Here is a 7669-nt window from a genome sequence, read left to right as displayed (position 1 = left end):
ACCAGGACCCCCCACATGCCTCAGCATAGTCAGGGAAATGGCAGTCTCCAGCTCTGAGAACCACCATGTACTTTAGTATAGTCCTGGGCAAACAGGCAACCCAGTGACCAGACCTCCACATGCTTTAGCATAACCCTGGGGAAATGCAGAAATACCCCACTGGCCTCAACATATACAAGTACCAGCACTAGGACACCAGTTCAGCACCAGGTAAACTGTCAGACCCCTACAACCTCCAGCAGCATCAGCCACCTCCCCTCCCTAGGCCCTCAGCATAGCACCAGACACAAAGGTCACTTGTGGACCTCAGGACAACATCATTGCAGCACCAGGCAAATAGCCAGGGCTTGTGCCAGTCCCTGGCACAAGAAACCTGAGATAGTGCCCTTTCCACCCTCGGAGTAGGGTTCAAATTTAAAAGAAAGGAAAAAATTTTTAAAAAAAGATGATAAAAAAAAAAACAAAAAAAAAATCTGACCATAAAGAATTGTTTTAGTGACAGTGAAGATCAAGATACAAACTCAGAGGAGGACAACAATGTCAGAACAGCCCCAAACAAAAGCAGGAAGTAGTCTCAAGCCCAAAAAGAACTAATGGAAAAGCCAAAAAGGAGCTTAAAAGAAAAATTGGGAAAATAAATAAGAGTGATACAAGAGAATTATGAAACAAGAGTCAATAGCTTGGAAAAAGAAAACAACTCCTTAAAAAGTGCAATTGACCAAATGGAAATGGAAGTAAAAAAGCTGATGAAAACAACTCAAAAGTTAGAATAGTGCAAGTGCAAGCTAATGTCTCTATGACACATCAAGAGTCAATCAAACAAATTCAAAAGAATAAAAAAATAGAAGAAAATGTAAAATACCTCATGTGATAAGCAACTAACCTGGAAAATAGATCCAGGGGAGACAATGTCAGAATCTTGTATTACCTGAAAGCCATAATCAAAAGGAGGACCTGGATAGCATCTTTCAAGAAATCATCAAGGAAAACTGTCCTGATATCCTGGAACCAGAGAGCAAAAAAAGGCATTGAAAGAATCCACCAACCACCTCAGGAAAGAGATCCTAAAATAAAAACTCCAAGGAACAAGTTTCAGAATTATCAGGTCAAGGGGAAAAAGATACTCAAATGGCCAAAAAGAAACAATTCAAATATCGGTTAGCCACAATCAAGATTACACAGGATTTAGCAGCTTCAACTTTAGAGGATCAGAGGTTATGGAACATGATATTTCAGAAGGCAAAAAAACCTAGAACTACAACCAAGAATCATGTACCCAGAGAAATCGAGCATAATACTTCAAGCGGGAAAATGATGATTTAATAAAATAGAAGGATTTCAAGCTTTCATAAGGAGAAAACTAGAACTGAACAAAAAAAATTGACCTCTGATATCAAGACCAAAGAGAAGCCTAAAAAGGAAAAAAGGAGAAGAAAACATAAGGGATTCAATGGAGCTGAACACTTTACATCCCTATATGGGAAAATGATACTTATAATCCTTAAAAATTGTACCACTAATAGTACAACTAGAAGGAATATACATAGACAGAAGATATGGGTATAAGGTGAATTGGAAGGAATGACATAAAAACTAATTAAGGGATGAGAAAAAGGAGTACACTGGGTGCAGAAGGAAGGAGAGGTAGAATGGAGTATATTATTTCACATGAAGAGGTGCAGAAAACCTATTACAGTAGAGGGAAAAATGGGAGAGTGGGTGGTGGGCATCCCTTGAACCTTACTCTTATCAGTATTGACTCAAAAAAGGGAATAATATACACAATCAGTTAAATATAGAAATCTATCTTAGCCAATAGGGAAGTAAGAAGGGAGGAGATTAAGTAAAGGGGGGAGCACTGACAGAAGAGAGGGCAGACTGGGGGAGGTGGTAGATGGAGGCAAAACACTGTTGAGGAGGGGAAAGGTGAAAAAAGAGAGAGGACAAACAGGAAAAAAATAGGATAGGAAGAAATACACAGTTAATAATCATAGCTGTGAATGGAATGGGATGAACTGTCCTGTAAATGGAAGCAGATAGCAGAGGGGAGCAAAAGTCAGAGTCCTACATTAGGTTGTTTACAAGAAACACACTTCAAACAGAGAGACACACATAGAGTAAAGATAAGGGGCTGGAGCGGACTCTATTATGCTTCAGCTGAAGTAAAAAAAAAAAACAGGGGTAGCAATCCTTATCTCAGACAAAGCAAAAGCAAAAATAGACCCAATTAAAAGAGATAAGGAAGGAAAATATATCTTGCTAGAAGGTACCATGGACAATGAAGTAATATCAATACTAAATATATATGTACCAGACAGTGTAGCATCCAAACTCTTAAAGGATAGAAAAGGGAAGAATTCATGACCAAACCAGAGATAGAGTGCATTATGAAATGTAAAATAGGTTAATTTTGATTATATTAAATTAAAAAGCTTTTGCACAAACAAAGCCAATGCAATCAAGATTACAGGGAAAGCAGAAAGCCGGGAAACAATCTTTACAGCAAGTGTCTCTGAAAAAGGCCTCATTTCTCAAACATATGCTGAATTGAGTCAAATTTATAAGAATACAAGTCATTCCCAACTGATAAATGATGGTCAAAGGATATAAGCAGACAGCTTTCAGAAGAAGAAATCAAAGCTATCTATAGGCATATGAAGAAGTGCTCTAAATCACTTTTGATTAGAGAAATGCAAATTTAAACAACTCTGAGGTACTACCTCACACCCATCAGATTGGCTAATATGACAAAAAAGGAAAATGACCAATATTGGAGAGGATTGGGAAAATTGGGACACCAATGCACTGTTGGTGGAATTGTGAATTAATCCAACCATTCCAGAGAGCAATTTGGAACTATGCCCACAGGGCAACTGAATTGTGCATATCCTTTGATTCAGCAATACTACTATTTGTTCTGTATCCCAAAAAGATCATAAAAAAGGGAAAAGAACCTACATGGACAAAAATATTTTACAAGCCCTTTTCATGTTGCAAAATATTGGAAATTGAGAGGATGCCCATCAATTGGGGAATGGCTAAACAAGCCGTGGAATATGATTGTAATAGAATACTTTTGTGCAATAAGAAGTGATGAACAGGCAGATTTCAGAAAAACCTGGAAAGACTTGAATGAACTGATGGAAAGTGAAATGAGCAGAACTAGGAAAACATTGTACATAGTATCAGCAACATTGTGTGATGATCAATTACGAGTGACTCAGCTCTTCTCAGCAACATAATAATGCAAAACAAGTACAAAGGACCCATGAAGGAAAATGCTGTCCACATACAGATAAAGAACTAATGGACTCTGAGTGCAGATTGAAGCATACTTTTTAAACTTACTCTTTTTTGTGATTTTTTTTCTTTTGATTTATTTCTTTCACAACCATGACTAATACAGAAATATGTTTTATATAATACCACATGTATAACCTATATCAAGTTGTCTACCATTTTCAGAAGAGGGAAAGGGAAGGGAGGAGGGAGAAAAATTTAGAACTCAAAATCTTGTAAAAATGAATGCTAAAAATTGTCTTGACATGTAATTGAAAAAAATTAAAAATTATAAATAGAAACTATAGTTACTATCTGAAAAAAAAGAATGGAAGAGGATTGGGAATGCTTCTAGGCAGCAGGAAACACCTAGTACACAGAGAGAGACAAAAGATTAGTGAGAGAGTGGGGATCATAGAGGAGACAATCTGCTGGAGGAGACAGGATGGCATGGGATCATGGATGCATATGTGGCATTTGGTGGCGCTCTTTTTGGATTGTGACCAGGAACAATTGATTCAAATATAAATGAGAATTACAAATGAAAAACTCTGAGACCATATGAGAGAGGTCAAATTGGAGAGACAAGACACATACACACACACATACAACATACATAGAGATTAGTGAATTAGAGAGTATATTACTCAGTATTATATACTGCTAGTAAAAAAAGACGTTCGTGTAAATGTTCAGACAATAAATGAAAAGTTGTTGGAGAAGAATGGAAAGGCTTCATTGAGGAGGAGAATGTCAGCTGGGACTTAAAATACGAGTAGGAGATAAACAGAGAAGAGGGGGCAGTAGACAATAATGGACAAGCCTTTATTAAGCACTCACTATGTGCCAGGCACTATGCTAAGTACTGGGGATATAAAGAAAGACAAAACACATGGTATAGCAAAACCACATTAGAAAAGATGAATGATTAGCATAGTGACAGCAAAGAGGCAGAAATCAGCATGGCAGAACACAGATAGTTGAGGAAAAGAAAAGAACATAAGAATTAGGCTGGAAGAGGAAAAAGAGAGAGGAGAGGAGGGAAACACTAAAGGGTTTAATTCATCTGGTATTCAGAAGAAGGCTAAATAATCACATGTTGGGATATTGTAGAAAAGACTCAGGCATCAAATAGGTGTAGAAACATAGGTTTCCAAAGTGGGCGATACTGCCCCCTGGGGAGCACTGGAATGATGGGGGGGGGCACTGGAATGATCCAGGGGGGTGGTAGTAGCCTTGCAGGCAATTGGGAGGCATTAAATAAAAATAAGGATTAACCTAACCTAACCCCAGGAGGTCATTGAGTAATTTTTTTAAAGGGGGCAGTAGGCCAAATAAGTTTGGGAACTTCTGGATGATTCTTCAAGTTCCCTCCAACTCTTAGGTTCTATGATTCTATGAGGAGAGAATTCTCAGGAGGCCTTCTGTCTGGGACAAAGGTTTCGTATAAATCATTAGCATCAATACATATACATTTATCTTAAAAGTAGTAGTTGATTTAAGGTGCTCAGATTCTTAAAATCTAGACACTACTCAGATTCTTACAATCTAGTCAACAACTCACTAACGTTCAGACTCTTAAGAGTCTGCCCAATATGACGATATTCTAATAAACCTTTTCTTTGGCTGAAAAAAAGTAGTATTTGAGCCTAGCCCTCATCAAATAATAATCAGCTGAATATTTGGTCTTAAGACACTCATAACTGGATCTACTCTCTGGCCTTCAGCCTTTCTCTTGATGGTATCCCCCTGGATGCTTCTGTGCACACTGATTCTTATAGAGTAGAATCCCTTCCCCTTGAAAAGCAGGGACAAGTCTGCTATTCTTTGACCAACATCTGGCAGCTGTTCCTGCTGGCTATGCCTCCTGCTTGTCAACAACAATGATCAAAGTGACAGTGATGTAATTGAGGAGTTTGTTGATGACACTTCATGAGATGAGCAGGATCGTGATTGGACTGTGTTCTGTGAGGGTGTTTGGGAGTTTGGCTTCTCCCAGCTCTGGTCCAGAGAACATGCAGTTGCAAATACCCTAGAGGAACCCTCAACCACAACAACAACTCCACAAACCAACAACTCTCAGGTGGAGAGATGAATATATTTGCAAAAGTCACCTCAGAGAGGCAATCTCCATTCCCCACCCCCCACACTTCTCTTTTTCACTGTGTCTAGACTATTTCAATAACCCTCTAATTAGCCTCCCTGTCTCATCTCTTCCCACCCCAAACCATTCTTGACTCAGCTGCTGAAGTGATTTTTCCTCAGGAACAGGTTGGACTCTATCACTTCCCTGCTTCATCAAAGCCAGTGGCTCCTATTACCTCCCAGATCAATTATAAAGTCTTCAGCTTGGTATTTAAAGTTCTTCAAAAGCTGGCCCCAACCAACACCCCTGGAATCTTGAATTCTAGGCTTAGAACCCATCTTGGTTTCTAGACTTAGATTCCATTTGAACCGGGCAACCTCCCTATTCCCAACCTGTCCTCAGGGCTGAAAAAACACTGGATTCTCATTCAAGTGGGCAGACTTTTTAAGTGGCATTTTAAATATAGTGGTCAGAGAGTCTTTTAATTTGCCTTTAAAGAAACTTTTCATTTCTCCACAATGGATGGGAGCAGCAATAACAGGGGAGAAGAGCTTTGAATGGTATCTTCCTGTCTCAGCAGCAGTCTTCCTATCATTAGCTTCCTTGCTCTTTCTCCCTCTCTCTCTCTCTCTCCCCCCTCTTCAGTCTCTCTCTCTCTCTCTCTCTCTCTCTCTCTCTCTCTCCCTCTCTCTCTCTCTCTCCCACGCTCCCCCTGCAGCAAGCTGCAGAATGGGAGCTGCGAGTTGGGAAGCCAGCCGGCAGCTGTCACACAGTGGAGGCAGGCAGCCTGGGCAAAGAGTGAGTCTACTCTGTCATTTAGGATGAATCACTGGGATCTGGCAATAACCTCTATTTTTCTGGTCGTGGTCGGGGAACAGCCCAAAAGCTACACTGGACCAGACAAAGGTAAAAAAGCTTCTTTTTTTCATTGTTTGTTGGTTTCTTCTTTACCTGCTTTTCTTTTCAAAGTGTCTTCAGGGATGGGCTGCTGGGAGCTGTGGGGGGCTGCTGGGAGCTGTGGGGAGCTGCCAGGCTTGGGCTCAGCCTAGCATGAGGAGACTTCCAGTGGGTGTTTCAGCACCTGGCACTGCATGCCATCAGGATACCTCCCAGGCATTAACCCCTTCTGGGCTAGATAAGGGAGGAAGGGACTAGACGCAGTGAGGCACACGGTGTGCTTTATACATTGCAACCTAGATGCAACTTCCAGATGCAATTTCCATACATACCTGTGCCTGTGAATGAGAGTGGGATTACACAAGTCTGGAGTGGTCCGTGGTCTCTAGGCTTGGCTACAGGGGACCATTCCTGTGTGTCATACAGGCTCCTGGCAGATCTACTCCTTTGGGATTTATTTTCTTCAATTTCATCACTTCGTGAGTTGGTCTCATGGGTTGCTGTAAGCAGCCTAGCATTCAGTATTTTCCTCAGGAAGCCGACAAGATACTAGCTGGATAGGTCTAATTCATTTTTTTGGAGTTACTTAAAACTATTTCTTAAATCTCCAAGACTTATGAGGTAGCAATGCCATCCAGGGATGAGTATTCCGAGTCCCTTCTGGGCTGTTTATACTTTAGGCAGGAGACGTTTCCTTTTGGCAAGGGCAGTGTGCTTCCTTAATCCCTTTCCCTCACCATTGGCTACCGCTGCCCAGCAGCCACCCCGCTCCAGAAGCCTTGAATCCCCCTCTTTACCTCTATGATGGTTTTCTTTCATCTGGCTGGGAAGGCATGTCACAGGAACAGGCAGCTTTCTGTTGCTGCAGTCCTGCACTTCCCCTATTTCTGTCTTCTAATTGGAGCTGCTGCCTCCTTGTCACGGCCTCCTCATCCACACAGGGTGCACCTCATGTGTTTGCTTTAAACAGGCTCTAAGAGCCAAGGATCTGCCTTTGTGGGGGCTGGGAGGCTAGAGGAGTTCCAAAAGCAAAACCTGGCAGTCTACTGTGCTGAGCAAGGTACTGTTTGTGGGATACTCAGCCAGGTGGGACTTAGACAGGAGAGAGACTTGGGAGAGATAAGGACCAGGTTGTTCAAGTCCCTCAGTAGGGTATTTTCAAATGGATCCCGCACTCTTGCCTCTTTATTTTTGAAAAAGAAAACTAAATAGTCTGTTTAGTTCTTCAAATAGAGGGAAGGATCCAGTCTACCCCAGGAAGAGGGCAAGTTATATGTTGCTTCCATCTGGTAACCCAACTAAGATCCCCACTGCCGCTGTGGATTCCAAACCCAATGTTTACAAGAGGTCATTGGCCAGGGAAAAATCTTGATCATTTGGAGGAGTTTGGGAATTATGTTCTTTTTT

The 7669-nt window shown here is 41.1% G+C and overlaps 1 protein-coding gene across 1 annotated transcript in view; it reads left to right on the top strand.

Annotated features, from left to right (window-relative positions):
* Positions 1 to 6146: 6146 nt before the first annotated feature.
* RASGEF1A (RasGEF domain family member 1A) overlaps positions 6147 to 7669 on the top strand; it is a 323907-nt gene continuing 322384 nt past the window's right edge. The window contains exon 1 of the mRNA XM_027859043.1: positions 6147 to 6271. The gene's annotated coding sequence lies outside the window, so the exon portion shown is untranslated. The remainder of the gene's footprint in view (positions 6272 to 7669) is intronic.

Source organism: Vombatus ursinus, unplaced genomic scaffold, assembly GCF_900497805.2.
Source record: "Vombatus ursinus unplaced genomic scaffold, bare-nosed wombat genome assembly UNPS02000749.1, whole genome shotgun sequence".
Lineage (NCBI taxonomy): Eukaryota > Metazoa > Chordata > Mammalia > Diprotodontia > Vombatidae > Vombatus > Vombatus ursinus.
This window is presented reverse-complemented; position numbering and strand designations above follow the sequence as displayed.